Raw genomic sequence first — 21,748 nt, forward strand, 5'->3', positions numbered from 1 at the left:
TCGGAAGGAGAGCGGAAGGTAAATAAATCAAGTCAATAAAATCTCACAAGGCATTATGCCTTAAATTCTACATTCGCATAAGCGGTTGAATTTCTTTCCTCGATTAGGCAAGATTTGTGTCCCAAGTTCACCGACAACGACTTTCAAGTGGTTTTTACTTTTTTACAACTCGCAAATTAACTTGGATAAGGGCGTTTTTTGATAAACGACTCTTTCTAAACTTCCATTGGGGATTTACTGCGATTTTTTCTTTGTTCATGTAGGTTATTTTATTAGGCAATTAGTTGTAAAAAAGTGGCCCATATAATCGTTGGATAATATGGACCATTTTTATTATAAACTTAGAGTATTTTCCAAGCTTCTATTATTAGTAACTAGAAATGAAAACACGAAAGTAAATAAATAAGGGGTGAGGGTTTTCCATTTTTTGACGAAGAAAGGAAGGACAAAGTTTTTTTTTTTATAATTGGGTGTAATTTGGGTAAAAAAGTATACTGTATAATACGTAAAATATATAAATACAAATATATAATATGGGAGAAGCTTATGACCTTACAAATCGGTCTAGTAACTCAGTAAGCTAAAATATAATAGATACATATAGATAGAAACTTAAATACATAGAAAACATCCATACTTAACTCAGTATGGCTAAGATGGTCGGCTCTTTATCATTTGTCACCATACCTGTCACGTTCTAACAAGTATGTAAGCGCGAAAGTGACGGGCATAGTGACAAGTGATAAAAATGGAACCATGATACCGCTGCAGGAACGAATATATGTAATAAAGACACAAAATCTACTCTTCTTAATAGAAGTCATACACGAAAGTAGGAGGTCCCTCGTTGAAAGCCAATCAGTTTTCAACGGAACTGCACAACATCCTCAACTTCATTATTGTTCCTTCGAACAGAGGACCTACCGCGGACCACGTTCGATGTGTTGCCTCCCTGTTACACTTACCTACGAATTTACAAGTGCGACAGAGAGGCAACACGTCGAACGTGGATCTCGCCGGGCGCCCCTACCTGCAGCTGTCAAGTCAAACAGCGCAAGACCGCGTGCTACCGCGGCTCGCCGCCACTCACCATTGTGCATATGATCAACACGTGGAATGGGCTTCTGAGTAACGATGTACAAGTAGATATATTTACTGATTGTTGATCTAAACTAGCGTCCAGGTGCCTCGCTTACTGTGAGACTATGAATGAGTGAAGAGTTGAAGAATTATTTCTACACAGTTACTTATGTACGAGTATAAGTGTGTTAATTAATATTCATAAATTGCAAGTGGTATAAACTGTTCTTGTAAATGAAATAAATAAATTCAACCCGGGTACGTCCTTAAACTACGTCCAAAAGAGAGGTATGGGCATTGTGAATGTTATCTCGCTTTCTGTGATAGGGCACAGCCAGTGGATGTCATTCCAGATCTAGAGCAGAGCCCAACTGGGGAAGTACCTCCACCGTACAGAAAACAGCAGCGAAATAACTAGACTAGACCCTACTCATAGTGTTGTGTTCCTGCCGGTAATTAAGTTTGCCAAAGCTCAACGAGCCCCCCCCCCCCCTCGGCGGGTTTAGGGTCGGCAATGCGCATGTAACTCCTCTGGAGTTGCAGGCGTACATAGGCTACGGAGACTGCTTACCATCAGGCGAGCCATATGATTGTTTGCCACCGACGTAGTATAAAAAAAAGCGATCTGCAAAAATGGAGTAAAAATTAACAAGAGCTTTTTTTTGTCATCAATCTCTAAGAATATTTTACAACAAACCAAGGTGACCCCGCCGTTATTTAAATAAGTAAAAAGCCTTTCTAACGTCTGTATCAAATCTGGCTTAAACATATTAAATCCAGTCAAGAAATCTCAGAGCAAAAAAATGTTAATCTGCCAAAAGGTACCCTTGAGTAAACCTCTGGTTTATCTGTCTGCGGCATTATGTGAGATGCGAATGAATTTTCTTGGTTGTGAATATGTAGATTAGATAAAAATGGTAGGCGTATTTTAATCCACGACGCAAAAAAGGGGGGTTATGGTTATGGCTCCTCTAAACAATGGCCCAGCGCTGGACCAGCGAGATGGCCATGCGGTGGTTGAGAGCACGCACTATGGAATTGGCCACGACTAGATGCGTACCTATGCATCATCGCTGGCCCACTACCTTTTACGTGCGGTCGAAAAACCGACATCATGACCACCCCATCGCCATCCCGCCGCGCCATAAGTCATACGATACCACTACCCTCTCTACACGCCGGCCCATCTTAGTGGGTCACTATGATGGCCCATCGTGTAGAGGAGCCATTATATGTTTGACGCCATTGTGTGTCTGCGGCATCGTGGCTCTCAAACGGAAGGACCAATTTTGATGCGGTTTTTTTACGTGAAAGCGAGTTTCCTTGCGGTGTTTCTTAGAAATGTTCGATAAAAATCGATCCAGTACATATTTTGAATATATTGATACTCATCAGCTCTCTTCCAAAATGATGTAACGTATTTTTGGTATACAATAGCCTTTTTGGCTTAGGTATGCGTAATTTTTTTTCCAATTTAATAGTTATGTTAAGTAGATCTTGAACTTGAGTTTCTTTGAACTTTCAGAACTTTGAGTTTCTTTTACAAATAAGTAAAAACTCCGGTGAGACTAAAAATAATAAACGTAGTTAAATAATTACGTGAGTGGAACATTCGAAGTCAAAAATGTCTAAAGACTTTTACTTTAAAATTATTAGACTTAAAAAAACAGCCATGTGCGGGAGTTTGAACAACCTAATATATCAAGTTATTATAATTGTGTGTCTATTTAGTTTAGTATTTCTGCGTGCGTGAGTACGAGTGCCACGGCACGCTCGAAAAGATCTTCATTATAACTAATCATAAGTTTATTTTATACGCGATGTAGAAGTTATAATTGAATACACCAATATATATTCAAAATTTGCGGGATAAATCATAATATATGTACAGTCACATCTAAAAATGTCGATACGGACAAAGTGCCATAAATATGTATGCACCACCTTAATATATGGACAATAAGGTCGTGTACGTATACATATTTTTGTTACTTTGTTCGTATACATAGAAGGTAATTTGATAAATTTCTTAGTTATCATATCGTAAATCATGTTTATCATATTACCGGAAATGTCATTTCTGAATGAGGATGTATGTTTGGATTTCCTTCTCACCCTCAGAAGGAGGAGCGGGAGGGGGGGGGGGGTAATTAGGGGTGAGACAGACAAACGCGTTGACGGAAAAATGTGTAACGAACCGTGCTGTCGTGGGAGCGGAGCGGTGCGAGGGATAAGCGGAAGCGGGACTGTTTCTTGTGTAATGTGCCTATTTAAGACAAGATAAGGAACCCAGGATTGAAACTTAATCAAACTAATAACGGCAAAATAGGTCATTACCCTTAGTGTAAATTTATTCGGTAGCATGAGTCTCATTTTGTATGGGATTTTGAGTTTCCAAAACGTCCCGCTTGGCGCGCTGTTTCTAAATCCCATAAATGAGACTTAACGCACACGCGTACGTCACGTCACGCTATCAAATAAATGTACACTAGGGGTTCTGGTAGCCTAGCTAAGATGACGATCGTTGATAAAAAAAAAAACGCAAACCGAAACTTAATTAATGTAAGGATATGTAGATCGTGTTATATAGGACGACGCGTGCCCTATTGTCATGTTATTAAAGTTTAGATTTGATAAATCTGCGCGTCATCTTGTATGACACGAACTATAGTCCACGTGATTTTTGTAGCATGTGCCCATACATTTTTTTATTTTCGTATGGTGTCTGTCAATGTACAAGTGACATCTTGGCTAGTCCCCTGGGCATACAATTTGTCCAGGGTATTTTAATTTTTCTACGAAACACTACCGACAAAAATGGCTGTGTCATACGGACTAAAAAACTTAACAAAAACCCAAGAAGTATATTGATATAAATTTAGCACATAAATTTGTATTTATGTGCTAAATTAAACATTGATCATTCAAAATAATTAGGTGCGCAATGTAAAGCAACACACAAGTAACTAGATACGATCTTCTGTCAACGCTTGTTGGCAGTTACTATAAAAAGCTCGTATCTCGTAATGTCATGTCATGTTATGTCTCGTTTTGTTTGCAGCACATTGCTGCTCGATAAATTTTTCAAAAATGATTACGGGGTCGTAAGTGTAGCTTTAAAAAAACTTCTTAATTAATATCACACAGATAAATTCTACATCTGGTTTATTTTACGCCTGTATTGGATTTACACATTGTATAGGAAATATATCCATAAGCGGCAGCATGTAGTGAATTGGAGCATGAAGCCAGATGTAATCTTCTAACACTTGCGCCTCGGGACTGATATTTGCCTGGCATTGGCACATTTTTTCTCCCACGCTGCATGTTTCCAATGTTTACTGTGTCGGATGCTCGCAACCACAGGACTCCAAAGAGATAGAGAGAGAAAAGAGAGAAAAACCGACACTGTGGCCATCCCATCACCATCCCGCCGCGCCATAAACCGTCCGACACCACTACTCTCTCTACACGCTGGCCCATCTGAGTGGGCCAGTATGATGGCCCATCGTGTAGAGGAGCCAACAACGTGTCATCGCACTAGGCCAAGCGTGTATCGCGGAAGACCTGTGTACCATTTGGCAAGGGCGTCGCTAGATGGTAGGCTGGGGCATGTAGATCATATGGGCCTCCATACATTTATAAAAACTCTTTATCTTTAGGTATTGAAATAAAAGTAAACAAACACATTTAATGATTAACCAACCAAATACAAAACTGCCTGGATCTGTCACTGAACGACCTCACTTTAACCGACATTATTTGATCATGCAATGTTTTCTTCTAGATTTTGTTTAAATTTATTTAAATACCTAAAGATACAGAGTTATAGTCAGTAATTTTGTCCTTCAGTACACTTGCATGAAATAAGATCCTTTTTGAGCAAGTGTGATGAAAAAATTATATTATAAATCCACCATTGTTTTTAAGGGAGTAAGGGCTTAAAATTATTTTTAATGTCGATTATCGTTCCGTCAAAAATCGATAAATTTGGTGAATAAATAGAATTTCCTTTTTTTTGTCCCAAATTCGGGTTTTGTATTGTTTCGCCCAGAATGAGGAAATCTTCAAATTAGCCAAATTTTATCCAAATCTAACATGAAAAATAATCGTCAACAAAATAAAAATGAGTTATTTTATGGATGGGCGTCAATCAGCAGTGAACTCTGAAACCTCCAGTGGGTACAAGCAAATTTCGTAAACATTTTAAAGGTGACAGACAGTTTGATGTATTCGATCCCAAGAACGTGTACAGATCATTATGCACAATTACGCACCTCCTTCTATTTGCAAGTACCTACTACTGATTGCAATGGTTCATTTAATTAGGTAGGTATAATAATGATACCGATTTTTTTTAATACTACGTCGGTGGCAAACAAGCATACGGCCCGCCTGCAACTCCAAAGGTGTCACATGCGCGTTGCCGACCCTACTCACCGGCAGGAACGCAACACTATGAGTAGGGTCTAGTGTTATTTTGTTGCGGTTTTCTGTAAGGTGGAGGTATTTCCTGAGTTGCACTTTTGTGCTACATTCTATAAACTTTCAGCATGACCTATGTACCTACTTTAACAGTTTGACTGCACTTCTAAAACATCGATGTTCACAAAATTTTGACCATTCCGTCCACGTATTTTTTTCTGATCTTTATATCATCGGTTTGTGTATCCAGCCTACGCTTTAACGACTTTTCGATTAATATAATCCAACATAAAAAATTAGTTCCGATAATAAAATTATCTACGTACGTTTTGCGTGGGATTTGATGAATCTCTCACGCAATGCCTATTTTTAAGTGATTAATCTAATTTATTAACTTTCGGGTTTACCCACGTGTTTTTAGACACCCTATCGTCTAAGCTTACTTTTTTTAATTCGTAATAATGGCTTCTCTGCTACCAGGGCACTTTGCCAACATCAAGTGTATTAAATATATATAACAGTATGTCGTCGATATTCAGTCGTCCGTCGAGGCCTTCACGATGTACTGGAGGATAGCTGGAGCAGCAGTACAAAGCACAATGGCGGCCCAGACCACGAACCGCCGAATGATGTCCAAAGAATTCGTTATTCGCATTTCTGGAAGAATTCTTCATTAACTGCACTCATTGCGCTTGCCATTCACTGCATAATATCCTATCAAAATTATACATTAAACAGCAGAATGCAAAAAATAAAGAAAAATGCCTGGAGTACGATCCACCATGTTCCGTGGATCATTCGAAAGTCCCAAGCTTACTTTGAAATGACTATAAGTCGTGTCATCCACGATGACGCGCCGATTTGTCAAATCTAACCCTTAATGTCATGACCCTATATACTTACTTTACTCTTTGGTCATGACTACACGAATTAAGGCATGTGTCTTCGTGAATGACACGATTAATAAAGGTAACCGTTTGAATTTAGGCTGCATAAACATTAAAGGTAACATTCGAATGTCATCTGCAGCTGCATTACTGTTGCGACGTTGTTGCTGCCGCCGCTGTATCTCTTAATTTTCTTCACAAAATGAGTGACGAAGTAAACGTCATAATCGCGGCAGTAATGCGGCGACGAATAAATAAATAAATAAATAAATATTATAGGACATTGCTGACGTAGGCGAGAAAACCGCTAGGCTAAACTGGGACTGGGCCGGTCACGTCTACCGCATGCATCCAGAGAGGTGAGCTAGCATAGCCACCAAGTGGATGCCGGTAGAGGGACGTGAACGTGGCAGGCCCAGGCGGAGATGGCGGGATGACCTGGACAGCTTCCTGAACAACTGGGCGGAGGAAACATCAAATCGGGAATCGTGGAAATCAAAGGGAGAGGCCTTTGCCCAGCAGTGGGACATTCAAACAGGCTATTAAACATAAAAAAAAATAGGACATTATTACACAAATTGACAAGTCCCACAGTAAGCTCAATAAGGCTTGTGTTGAGAGTACTTAGACAACGATATATATAATATAAAAATATTTATAAATACTTAAATACATAGAAAACACCCATGACTCAGGGACAAATATCCATGCTCATTACACGAATATATGCCCTTACCAGGATTTGAACCCGGGACCATCAGCTTCGTAGGCAGGGTCACTACCCACTAGGCCAAACCAGTCGTCAAAACGACGGCGAATGTCACTCATTTTATCAAGGAAATTGTCAGGTAGGTATTAAATATGCGCAAAACGCTTCACTGAGTTGAAAAGATTCATATCTTTCACTCGCGGAGATATATATCACTCATTTCGCTCAGTGGATCTGTAGAGTGCGTAAAAGAGATGGTTGTAATACACACAGCTATAAGTGCGACCAAGATGGTGAAACACGTGGTATCCTGGCATTTCCCGTTACCCTCCGAACTGCTCCAAAACGGTTGTGGCAGAGAACCAAATACAGAACTGACTGAAGGACAAAGGCCTATATTGTTCCCGCGTGAGTTATGTATTGTTACTAATTTATATATATTAACTATGTATAAATAAGTTTTACTTTCAAAATATTAACGTTTATAAATGAGTTTTTTTTGTTCTTGTTTATTATTATTATCTATAGCCGTTTGAAATATTTTTACACAATTTTCATTTGTGGCTGAACACCGGAAAGGTCTGTGCCTTCGATGTCTAACAACATGAAAATATGGCGAACGAATGTTTGGAATGTCACCGTATATCGCATTGATTGGGAATTTTCGCTTAAAATTTTGTTTTTTCTTCGCAAGTGTGATGAAAAACATTGTATCTCCGGGGGTAAGAATATTATTACTCGAGTCTTTAATTCACTCCAACTTGCGGCTGTCTTAAATATATACGTAGACCCTCCCTCGTACAATTTCATTTACCCCCTCGTTGCACAATGTACTATTATCACGTTGCCTACTTAGCGACAATAGCCAGGATTCAAATCAACGACATTGATAGATAATTTGTTACACTCTAACCTCATTAAAAATATAGGATAATAACTAATAAGCTATATTTCTTAAAGAGCAAACACAGACGCAATAACATCAAATCCTAAAAAAATTAGCTATTCCCTTTTCGCCCTACAGTTAGCAAGCAGGCTTCAGATATAAAACAAAAATAACCAACGCAGAGGGGATATAAAATATGAGTCCCACAGGACAGAACAACACAGACTACCCCACCGCAAAGACTTAAGTCACACCGACATCAAAGATATCTTCACAAATTTGCACCTTACTGCAATAGAAATAAGGTGATAATTGTAAAGATATTTTGATGTGTAAAGTCTTTTTGGAAATAAGACAGTACAAGTCAGTACAGAAGTGAGTTTAGGCTCTGTGGAGTTGGTTTTTACACGGTTTCGTTTGATACCTGGGGGCCTGTTTTCATCTTGTTTATATAGGTTGACATCGTAATGTGTAACTGAAAATTAAAGGACGGTGGGAATTTTTAATAAAGGTCTTAAGATCTGTTTCACATTGAGTAATTGGATAGGTAGCTAATTAAGAAATAAACTTAACTGTCGCCGGCGGTATTTTAGGACCGATACGACCTTCAAACCTTCAAGATAAGAGCGTACTCTCATCTTAAATGTCGGCAACACACTTACAACCCCTCGGGTGTCCATAGGCGGCGGTAATCTCTTACCATCAGGTGATCCGTCTGTTCGTTTGCCTCCTATATCATTAAAAAAAGTTACCAGATAAAACTTTTTGCAAAACTTAGCACTTTTTCTACCAGTTAAGCTTATTTGAAGATTGTGGAACGCGAGCGATGATTTTTCGTCAGCTAAGAAGTAGCTTATTCAGGACTCTAATTGGATATTGTGAAACACACCCATCAAGTAATTAAAATTTCTGTTAAAAATTATCTGTTAGCTACGTTACCGTTGTGTAATACGTTAATATTCTATATTTTCCAGATGACTACATACCTGTAAAGAAAAAAAAAGTATATATTAAATAGATATTTATATCGGCCGATATATCGGTATCGGTATCATTATACATATTTTGTATAAATATTTTATATTGTATAGATATTTTTCAGTTATTGTGCCAAGTTTGTGCAAAGTTAGCGTGGTCAGTCTATTTACAATTTATATTCATAATACGTGGAATTTATCAAATGTTTGTTTTATATTTCCTCAAATAACATAAAATTGGTTGAAAAATATTATTTTTGTAAAAAAAAACCGGACAAGTTTGACGACCAGTTTAGCCTAGTGGGTAGTGACTAGTGACCCTGCCTACGAAGCCGATGGTCCCGGGTTAAAATCCAGGTAAGGGCATTTATTCGTGTGATGGATGAGCATGGATATTTGTTCCTGAGTCATGGTTGTTTTCTATGTATTTAAGTATTTACGAATATTTATATATTATACGTATATATCGTTGTCTAAGTACCCTCAACACAAGCCTTATTGAGCTTACTGTGGGACTTAGTCAATCCTTGTAGTTGCAGGCGTTCACGGTGACAGTTTCAGCCAAGGCATCAGGCGGGCCGTATATAAACATCATTTTTTGAGTGAATTCAACTCTGCCCGACACCAATTGTGTCATAAAATTTGTACGGCAAACACAAATTGTAATGGTGTAAATACACAAGACATACACAGATTAGCTAATGCCCTCTGTGTAACGATCGTTACTCACGCTCCCGATGGTAACTGGGGAGGCAAACAGTTGGTCAAGATAGACAGTTATAGGTCGTTCACTTGATAATGGTGCTCCAAAATAAGGTAACAGGCCAATGCGAACATTTCTTTCGCTCTAACATGACTTCTTTCTTTCTTCCTAGCGTTGTCCCGGCATATTGCCACGGCTCAAGGGAGCCTGGGGTCCGCTTTGACAACTAATCCCAAGATTTGGCGTAGGCACTAGTTTTTACGAAAGCGACTGCCATCTGACCTTCCAACCCAGAGGGTAAAACTAAGCCTTGTTGGGATTAGTCCGGTTTCCTCACGATGTTTTCCTTCACCGAAAAGCGACTGGTAAATATCAAATGATATTTCGTACATAAGTTCCGAAAAACTCATTGGTACGAGCCGGGGTTTGAACCCGCGACCTCCGGATCGCAAGTTGCTCTAACATGACTATACATGTATTAGTGTGAGCAAACGCCCGCGCGACTTTAAATCGGAATTTTGCGGGTTCAAACCCCGGCTCGTATCAATGAGTTTTTCGGAACTACGCTAGATTAGCTAATGCCCTTTGTGTAGCGACCGTTACTTACGCTTCCCATGGTAACTGGGGAGGCAAACAGTTGGTCAAGATGGACAGTTACAAGTCGTTCATTTGAGGGTTTGAGTAACTCCAATAATGTTCCCATCCGATTGATGTCTTAAAAAGTTGTGTGCAAAAAAATACAAAGTTATCTGTACCTCATGCTCAAAATTTCAAATTAAACTCATTTGCAGCTACGAGGCAGATAGGGCCCAATTAGAACAATGCTTAAAAAATGTGCGATACTTCTTTAAACAAAAACGTCACTTTTTTTTTAAATTTATTTAGGAAACAAACAGTCACATATTAATATATATAAGCTTAAGTGATAACAAACAGACCTTTAGTTCCATTGAAAATAAAAGTATACATAGTAAATTACAGATCGAAACGGAAGGTGTTAGGCATCTTCTTGTCTGTCACGCGTACAGGGACTTCAAAACATCGGTAGGTAATTAATAAATGCATGACATAGTACAGAATTTAAAGTGGTATACAAAATAATTAAAAATACATGTATCGCTATAGTTGTTATGCGTGCAAATAATATATAGTTACTAGGTACTTAAAAGAAAACCTACAATATTTATAAAGAAAAGATTGAACTTCGCAGAATGCTACTGTATTTACAAAATGATAATGAAAAAATATCTAAATTTGAAGATTTATCATTGTAATCACGACAGGCTCGTCTAAAAAAAGTATGCTTGGCAAAATTAGAGCCACAAAAGCTAATATGGAATGTTTGGGGGTGGCGAGTGGGAATACGACGAGACAATTTAAAAATATTTTTTTCAAGAAGATCAGGAGAGTCAATATAGTTATTTAAAAGCTTATATAAAAACATCTGGTCTATATATACTTTTGACACTCGGATCGGTATCATATCTCTATCACATCTTTTAAACATTGTTCGAAGTAGGCCGAACATTGTTCGAACTAGGCCGAACATTGTTTGAACTAAGTCAATTATAGTACCTATTATAGAATCTTTTCGTATTGAAACAAAATAATAAGCACTAAAAGCTAAAACCAAATTAGCTCCACAAAAGAAACAAACGTAAAAAACATCAGGTGCTCTCAAAATGTTTTATTTCAAATGCTATAATTGCTGGTAGTTGCCAAAAATATGCTCTTTAAATTGTCGCAAGTATCATGACCAGTGTTAAAAACTACCTATACTGTAATGATTATTTTTTTCTCCGTAGAATTATGAGTCATAGACCAATCGACGCAGGTCAAAAGGAAAATAGATGTGTAAAATATTTTTTTCGCGTATGTGCATGTTACAGCATTATTGCTTTCTTACGATGTTATTATCTCCATCAATCTTCCTTCTTCTTCCTCGCGTTGTCCCGGCATTTTTGCCACGGCTCATGGAGGCCTGGGGTCCGCTTGACAATTTATCCCTAGAATTGGCGTAGACACTAGTTTTACGAAAGCGACTGCCATCTAGCCTTTTAACCTAGAGGGTAAACTAGACCTTATTGTGATTAGTCCGGTTTTCTCACGATGTTTTCCTTCACCGAAAAGCGACTGGTAACCATCAATGATATTTCAAAATACAAATACAAATTATTTATTGTTTGAATGTAAGTGGTAAGAAATGGTTGTAGGGTAAGTATTTGGTTACATCACAATCAGCCAGAATTTGGCGTACAATACTCGGACTCTCAATATGACCAATTTAAAAGTATAACTTTGTCAGACAAAAAAAGTATTAATTATAAAAAAAGAGAGAGAATAATAATTATAAAAAAAGGATTACATACATAAATTCCGAAAAGCTCATTGGTACGAGTCGGGGTTTCAATTTCGGGGATTGAAAGTCACACGCTCTTACGGCTAGGCCACCAGCGCGTCTCCATCAATCTTCCCGTTGCACTATATTTCGTCGAACGTCGTACACGAAGCGTGATGGCTTCAATATAAAGAATGTGTCGAGTCAGACAACATGCCCTTCTATATTTATATGCAGATGCACTTCAAACATAGCCGATCAGCGGTTTTACCATATTGATTCTACTTTAGGAATTGTTGTAGGAGGAAAAACACAGTTAGGAGGAAAGGGGACAACCGCTGCTCCATACAAACGTAGTACCCATTTTCCTCCCTATATATTAACATTATAAAAAAATATATAGAAACTGCTCATTGAAAAATGCTACTATACTGTTAATGAATTCCTAAACGACACCAATGTATGATTTCTATACTCTATATTACATAATTTTGACACAAATATTGACAAGCACGATTAAAATATAAAAGTATTGACATTGCAAATTTAAACTATTTTTATGTTACTTGCATGCAAGAACTGTAATTTTAATAATGTATTATGATTTGATTATTTTTATTGTTAATTACGTGTTAGATATAAGTAGCAAATTGCTTTGCCCTATCCGGATTCATGTACCATAGTAATAAGTCCTAGACCTAATGCATTGTACATGACTGCAATAAACAAATAAACAAAAATTTTTATGCAATTAGGTGTACCTCAAAATATACATTTTTATTTATTTATAAATAAACATATATATTTTTTATTTCAATGTTTTGACACTCGAGGGAACCTAGTTAACCTAGTTAAACCCCCGTTAAACTATTAAATTTGGCAAGTAATATCTTCTTACACTACAAATACAGGGAACAATCTCAAAACTATAAATTCGTAAAAAAAGTTAAATTTGTACGGAACTTTCGGAGGGCGAGTCCAACTCCCACTTGTCCAGTTTTTGATTATTAGGTATAAGAGTTAGGAGCGTTAATAAAAATCCATTTCCTTTTTTAAATGCAGTTAACTCTATAAGTAATTAAAAAAAAAACTAAATTAAACGAAGGGTCATCATAGCTGTGGTTGATGTATTATCAATTACACTGCGTTAAAATATTTCCAATAACGTTAAAATCCAAAGAGGAAAATGGGGACTACGTTTGTATGGAAAGGCGGTTTCGGGGCGATCGTCCACTTTCGTCTTATGTAGCCCTTATGTCAATGCTATAAGGTTTATTTTTAAACGTATTAAAATTTGTATTAAAACTGGATACGCCTACTATGTGTGGTATGGTATTCATGTCGGTCAATATGTTTAGTTTGCGTCATTTCTGTGAAAGGGTTTTAAAGGGTCGGCAACGCGCATGTCACACCTCTGGAGTTGCAGGCGTCCATAGACTGCGGTGACTGCTTACCATCAGGCGGGCCGTATGCTTGTTTGCCACCGTCGTGGTATTAAAAAGAAAGAAATGGGTATTTGATTTTGGTTCCGTATTGCCACTTTATTGCATGTACAATCGTGTCAATATTATTTCGAGTAGATTAGGATTAGGTACAGTGGACGTCAAATATATGTTTACATTTTTTCCCTTATTACAAAGGAGTAAGGTGCAAAAGTGTTAACATATTTTTGACGTCAATTGTACATACTTTTATCTAAATAAAAAATTATAGTGTCGATTGCACTTCGAACTGTAAGTAGAGTTGGAACAAAATGATCCTGTACAGACTTTGTGTGAAAGTGTAACCATTAAGACTCACACAAAAAGCCGCCAAGTGCGAGTCGGACTCGCCCATGAAGGGTTCCGTACCATTTATGACTTATTAAAAAAACTACTTACTAGATCTGGTTCAAACTAATTTTCGGTAGAAGTTTGCATGGTAATGTATATCATATATTTTTTTTTTATTTTTCATTCTGTTATTTTAGAAGTTACAAGGGAGGGGGGGACACTTTTTTTCACTTTGGAAGTGTCTCTCGCGCAAACTATTCAGTTTGGAAAAAAATGATATTAGAAACCTCATTATCATTTTTAAAGACCTATCCATAGATACCCCACACGTATGGGTTTGATGTAAAAAGATTTTTTGAGTTTCAGTTCTAAGTATGGGGAACCCCCAAAATTTATTGTTTTTTTTCTATTTTTGTGTAAACATCTTAATGCGGCTTATAAAATACATCTACTTACCAAGTTTGAACAGTATAGCTCTTATAGTTTCGGAAAAAAGTGGCTGTGACATAATCGGACAGACAGACGGACATGACGAATCTATAAGGGTTCCGTTTTTTGCCATTTGGCTACGGCACCCTAAAAAAACCGCCCCCGTACAATCGAAATTGCGAAATTGCCTTTTTATACAAACGCAGTCGTAATTTTTCTCTTTGGATAACATTAATGAAAATATTTTGACATAATTGGTTGTATATCAACCACAGCTATGCCCTACGTTTGTGTTTTTTTTTTTTTTCGAATTTTTAATTATTAAAATTTAGGCTCATTCAAAAAATCGCATGAAATTAATTTTGCGCTCTTAATTTTTAAAATAATAAAAAAAAACTAAAAAAAGTCAAACGTAAGTGCATAGCTCTTCCTATTCCATAATGTCAATATTCAGGGAGGAAAATGATGACTTCGTTTGTCTGGAGTGACCGCCCCTTTCCTCTTAAATTACTTAAAACTGGGCATTAATATTTATTTATTTAAGCCATTTAATTCCTTAATAATACATTTCATAATTAAATTAATAAATAATAGGTACATTAATAAATTAAATTAAATTTTATCAAACTAATTTACATGCATTTTCAAATCAGCATTAATATTAATGTTATATATATATATATCTACGTCTACTATATGATACTAGTTTTTATTGATAACAACAAAGAAAATACAAGGAGTGTAGTCGTAGAAGTTTCCCAAGTCTTATATTAGACTGATGAAATCCATCGCTTGTAGAAAACGCCTATTAGCGTGAATTGACAGTTTTTCCGTGTTTGCGTAAATAATGCCGGCGATATTTTCTATATCGACGCAGGCAATCTGCGGATGGAGGGAATTTTTATCCCTCGCCAGTTTGGGGTTGGGCGGCAGTGACAGCGATTATAAAAGCTTGTAGCAAATGGACCTTTGTAAATAATAAATTTAGACAAGAAAATGATGAAACGATATGAACTGGAAGGCTCATTCGAACCGTACAGAAAAGAAAATTCCCCCAAAACAGAAGTTTGACAGCGATTCAGGGCATTGCATATTCAGCGAATCATGCGGCCCTATCACTATCGCTTTCGGCTATTTAGGGTTGTCAAAATTCAATTCATTATCTTATCTGTGGCTGTGCATGCAAAGGGACGTTAAGTTGTGCCTACCCGTGTAAGGTTGTATCTCATCAATAACCAATCAGGTTGTGATTGGTTATTATATTAGTTGATACGAACTTTGCACGAATAAGCGCGAGCGAACGTTGCAAGCCTTATCAGGGAACCATCATATACAAGGTGCCCGTGAGCATTGCGAGACATTTTAACTAAGCATTCCTGGTAATATTTAGAAACTAAAATGTCACATAATATTTTCTGGATTAGGTAGGCCTAGTTTCAGAGATAATTAAATGTTTTTCGAAATCATTCTTTCGCCATAAGTCGGTACAAAACACATTTTTGACTGCGGTAGTGCCACTTTGAGGTCTAGTCTGGACATACCTATTGATTGACATCGAAAAATTAAAAAAACTGTACTTTTTAGTTAATTTTAGGTTATGTGTTTATCAATAAAAATTACGTTTTTGGAATGTTCAAAAAAGGGAAAAAAAATTTTTTTTGTCGAATTTCACAAAATCATATAACATTTTTTGTTACTGTTGCCATCAGGAATGCACCATTAAAATCTCTCGCAATGCTCATGGTCAGGGCATTTATTTGTGTGATGAAAACAGATCTGACCCGAATCATTGATGTTTTCTATGTATTTAAGTATTTGTATATTAAATAGGTACATCTTTATCTGAGTACCCACAACAGAAGCGTTGTTGGCTTATCGTGGGACTTAGTCAATTTGTGTAAGAATATCCCTATAATATTTATTTATTTATTTAAATATCTATTTTTTAATAGAATAACAAATTGTCACGCTCCCACTCGACCACACCCTTACCACCTTTGTACGTTTACAAAATGGCGTATCCCTTGTTATTGGACAAAAGCGATTTGTATGAAAAATCCATTGTTCCCCCACAATATGTCAAAATGTTTACTGCTCCGAATTACTTAGGCTTTAGATTGTTAGGATTTTTACTTCGTGTTGAGCTTTGAATAAGTTATATATCATTTTATATTGATAAAGTATTTTGAAGCTTACCAAAAAATATATTTTCTGTGCCTCTTCGTTGGTACTTATCATCTCATCGACACCAGTTGGGCTAAGATGGTCGGCTCTTTATCATTTGTTACCATGCCTGTCACGTTCTAACAAGTATGTAAGTGCGAAAGTGACGCATGACATGACAGGTGATAAAAATGTGACCATGATACCGCTGCAGTATTCATATGAATGTATCGTTCGGATTCAAACTAGCGAATGCAAATCGGTTATAACCGTAACTGAAATATATAACCGATTATTTTGGCAAAAATTCAAAACCGATTATTGGAAACTCTGTGGTGTAACCACTATACTTCTATTAAGTGCATGTATATAATAATAAATAATACCATAATATTTACTTGTATACATAACTAGCATATAATATTAATACCAAATATTTATAACACTAAACATAAACAATAAAGTTACACATACAGTAAATATAAATAAATAAATACAATATATATATAGATATAAAGTAATAAATATACATACATGAATATTCACTTTCACTATAGTAACGCACATGCAATATAAACATAAATGAACACATTAAAATCGATATCATATATACAAACAAATTATCTTAGCTACTGTGTCGATACTCCGGACGCGGTGGACAGGCAGCCGTGACGTCATACCAGATAACCGGCTCGACGAGGTGCGCGGCCGCACTGGCCGCGCCGCCCGCCACGCCACCACGCCAGTCAGACACCCAACCTGACGGCGAATGCATGCCGCTCCGCGCTGCGCCCGCGCTCGCTTATAGCTTTCGTATTATCGCATTGTTTACATTTATCTTCCTTCGCTTGTGCTATAGACTATGTACCGTTTTGCTACAATATAGCTGTGAAAGTGATTCGGTTGTTTTCTTTGGAGTCAGATCCCGCTACCACAACTACACTGGTGACCCCTATTTTGGACGAAGATCGCAGTTTTCTTCTGGATTATTACAATAACAACCTAAGGAAACCGTAAGTCAAGCATAATGTCCGATAACGAAGATAAAAATAGCTCTAAAGATCCTAAAGTTAATAAGCCTCCGAAAGATGATGGTGCCGAGCGCATTGCCACTGGTGTCGACACATTCCGTGTTGGAGTTAAGATACCGGCGTTTTGGCCACAAGAACCTGAGGTTTGGTTTAAGCAGGTGGAAGGCCAATTTATATTGTCGAACATCACTTCCGACACGACAAAATTTTACTACGTTCTGTCGCAACTAGAACAGCAGTATGCAGCCGAAGTAAAAGATATAATTATATCTCCGCCTGCAACAAACAAATATGAAAAGTTGAAAAGCGAGCTTATTAAACGCCTGTCAGCATCACGGGAGAAGAAACTGAAGACACTCTTGCTCCATGAGGAATTAGGCGACAGAAAGCCTTCGCAATTTTTAAGACACCTGCAACATGTCGCCGGCCCGGACGTTCCCGAGGACTTTTTGAAGACCATTTGGACTAGCCGTTTGCCGCATAACATTCAAGGAGCCGTAGCAACCCAGCCGCTGTCTACCCTCGATTCTTTGGCGGATCTAGCAGATCGTGTATGGGACATCGCTCCAGGTACTCCACAGGTTGCAAGCGCCTCCGGCCAGCCCGGCAGTTCAGCCATGGACCTAATGGCTAGTCAAATTGCCGCACTTACGAAGCAGATGCAGGAGCTCTCCTGCGAAATGCGTTCACGATCTCGTCCCAGATACAGAAATGGAGGTAAGCCACAGCACCGTGAACGCAGCAACAGTCAGCGACGCGGAAATAGTCAGCAGCGTTCGCAATCAAGCTACCGCAAGTTTCCAGTGTGCTGGTACCACTTCAAGTTCCAAGAACAGGCAACGAGATGCGTCAAGCCGTGTAACTTCTCATCGGGAAACGAGCAGGGCAATCGATAATGGCGGCCAACGATTGCCCCAGTTCTGGTCGCTTATTCGTAACAGACCGACGATCAAAGATGCAATTTCTCGTGGACACCGGAAGCGATCTTTGCGTCTTTCCTAAAACTGCATTACGCGAATATCGACCAAAAACCAACTACGAGCTCTACGCTGCTAACGGGTCAATCATCAGTACATACGGTTACGTTCAGCTAAGTCTGGATCTCGGACTCCGTCGAGACTTCAGCTGGCAGTTCGTCGTAGCAGATGTCACCAAAGCTATCATCGGGGTCGACTTCCTATCTTTTTACAACTTAGTCGTCGACTGCCGCCATAAGCGCTTATTGGACTGTACGACACTGCTGTCAGCGATTGCCACAGCCGTGACTCCAGCGGACACAGTGTTTTCCATTAAAACCCTCCACGGTGAGTCGAAGTACAATGACATCCTAAAAGAATACCCTGAGATAACACGGCCTCCCGGTATTCATCGCGAAGTAAAGCACAACACTTTGCACTACATCACGACGACCGAGGGACCACCGGTGCACTGTGCTCCGAGAAGGCTAGCTCCAGATAAGTTGAAGATTGCCAAGGCGGAGTTTGAAGCAATGCTCAAGAACGGAACAGCACGACCATCTTCAAGCCCCTGGTCTTCGCCATTACACCTTGCACCAAAGAAGGATAACGGCTGGAGACCCTGCGGAGATTATCGACAATTAAACACGCGAACTGTTCCAGACCGCTATCCCCTCCGTCACATCCACGACTTTGCCCACCAGCTATCAGGTTGTAAAGTTTTCTCCACCATAGACTTGGTAAAAGCGTACAACCAAATACCGGTGAATCCTGACGACATCGCGAAGACTGCCATAGCGACGCCCTTTGGATTGTACGAGTTTCCTTATATGACATTTGGACTCAGGAACGCTGGGCAGACATTTCAGAGGTTCGTGGATGAAGTCACAAGAGAAATGGACTTTGTATTCGCCTACTTAGATGACTTTCTCGTTTTCTCTGAGAATGAAGAGGCTCACACGGAACACCTGAAACAGCTGTTTGACAAGCTTCGGGACTACGGTATCGTTATAAACCCTTCCAAATGTACCTTCGGCGTACCGGAAGTAAAGTTTCTCGGTTACCACATCTCGGCGGAAGGCACTAAACCACTGTCAGCGAAGGTGGAAGCAGTTGGGACATTTCCAGCTCCGAAAACCATAAAAGAGCTAAGGAGGTTTTTAGGAATGATTAATTTCTATCGCCGCTTCATTCCTCAAGCAGCACAATTACAAGCTCCACTGCACAACTTACTGATTGGATCAGCAAAAGGATCACAGCCAGTTGTGTTGAAGGGAGATACGTTGAAGGCTTTTAACGACTGCAAGAAAAGTCTATGCGACGCAGCCTTGCTAGCACACCCTGACGGTAAAGCTGTTCTGGCGCTGGTCACAGACGCGTCAGATATGTCGATTGGCGCGGCACTTCAACAGAAGCACGGGGACGATTGGCAGCCAATTGCGTTTTATTCGAAGAAGCTGAGCCCCGCACAACAAAAGTATTCGCCATATGACCGAGAGTTGCTCGCGATATATAACGCAATCAAATACTTCAGGCACATGCTAGAGGCACGAGTTTTTACGGTATACACCGACCACAAGCCTTTGTGCTTCGCCTTCGCGTCACACAAGTCAAACTGCTCACCCAGGCAATTTCGCCATCTAGACCTGATATCACAGTTCACCACGGATATACGCCACATTGCAGGAAAGGACAACGTCGTAGCCGATACACTGTCAAGGATAGAGGAGCTAGAAAAGCCTGTTGACCTTGTGCAGCTCGCGAAAGCCCAAGGCAAGGACTCAGATCTGAAACGCATTTTAGACGGTGACACAACCCATACCATCAAATTGAAGAAGATGATGATACCAGGTTCCGCCACCGAGCTATACTGTGATAGTAGCACGTCTATTCTAAGACCTTACGTGACTCCAGAATTTCGCCGGCAAGTCTTCAATAGTCTGCACTCGCTTAGTCACCCTGGAATTAGGGCATCAGCGAGGCTCGTAGCAGAACGATTCATCTGGCCAAACATGAACAAAGATTGTCACGACTGGGCACGAGCGTGCACAGCCTGCCAACGTTCTAAAGTAACGAGGCATGTCCAGGCACCCTTAGGAACATACCAACTGCCTAAAGCCCGATTCTCGCACGTCCACATTGATATCGTAGGACCTCTGCCGCCATCTCAAGGTTACCGCTACTGTCTTACTGCCATTGACCGCTACACACGCTGGCCAGAAGCCATTCCGATGATGGATATCACAGCCGAAACAGTCGCCAAGGCTCTCCTGTCTGTCTGGATATCGCGATTCGGTTGTCCTGTGGACATCGTCACTGACCGCGGAAGACAATTTGAATCGGCACTCTTCGCGTACTTGGCAAAAATAGCAGGATTCAAACACAGGCGTACAACGGCGTATCATCCTGCCTGTAACGGGATTATCGAGAGGTTCCACAGGCAGTTGAAATCAGCCATTGTCTGTCACGCGCAGGAGAACTGGACGGAATCTTTACCACTAGTCTTACTAGGAATAAGAAGCGCGTTCAAAGAAGACCTGCAGACGTCATCCGCAGAGCTCGTATACGGAGAAACCTTAAGGCTACCTGGCGAGTTTTTTCAACCCAACGAAGTTACGACCACCGATGTCACAGATTTTACTGCTCGCTTGCGTGATATCACCCAGCAGCTGCACCCTGTACCCACTTCGAGGCATGGAAATAAGAAAACTTTCGTTTTCAAAGACCTGAAGTCAGCCACTCACGTCTTCGTAAGAGAAGACGCTGTACGTGGCGCACTAACGCCAGCATACACTGGGCCACACGCGGTAATAGAACGTGGAGACAAAGTCTGGAAGCTGAGGGTAAATGGAAAAGAGAACACCATATCCATAGACAGACTGAAGCCAGCTTATACGCTCGAAGATAGCACCACCAGCAACGTTAGAGAACCTGAAAAGAAGGATAAGATGAGTACACACCCCCAGAAGACCAGAGAAACAGACAGTAATAATCCAAAAACGCATACCAGATCTGGCAGACGAGTGAAGTTTCCAGATTATTATCGCCCGTAAGACGGTCTCTGGGAGGGAGTGATGTGGTGTAACCACTATACTTCTATTAAGTGCATGTATATAATAATAAATAATACCATAATATTTACTTGTATACATAACTAGCATATAATATTAATACCAAATATTTATAACACTAAACATAAACAATAAAGTTACACATACAGTAAATATAAATAAATAAATACAATATATATATAGATATAAAGTAATAAATATACATACATAAATATTCACTTTCACTATAGTAACGCACATGCAATATAAACATAAATGAACACATTAAAATCGATATCATATATACAAACAAATTATCTTAGCTACTGTGTCGATACTCCG

General features: G+C 39.1%; 1 protein-coding gene across 6 annotated transcripts in view; it reads right to left on the reverse strand.

The window, feature by feature from the left end:
• The window catches only part of LOC133516567 (protein madd-4), a 651,682-nt gene that overhangs the window by 410,467 nt on the left and 219,467 nt on the right, over positions 1 to 21,748 (reverse strand). The gene's annotated exons all lie outside the window — the stretch shown is intronic.

The sequence above is a fragment of the Cydia pomonella genome, chromosome 3 (assembly GCF_033807575.1).
Source record: "Cydia pomonella isolate Wapato2018A chromosome 3, ilCydPomo1, whole genome shotgun sequence".
Classification (NCBI taxonomy): domain Eukaryota; kingdom Metazoa; phylum Arthropoda; class Insecta; order Lepidoptera; family Tortricidae; genus Cydia; species Cydia pomonella.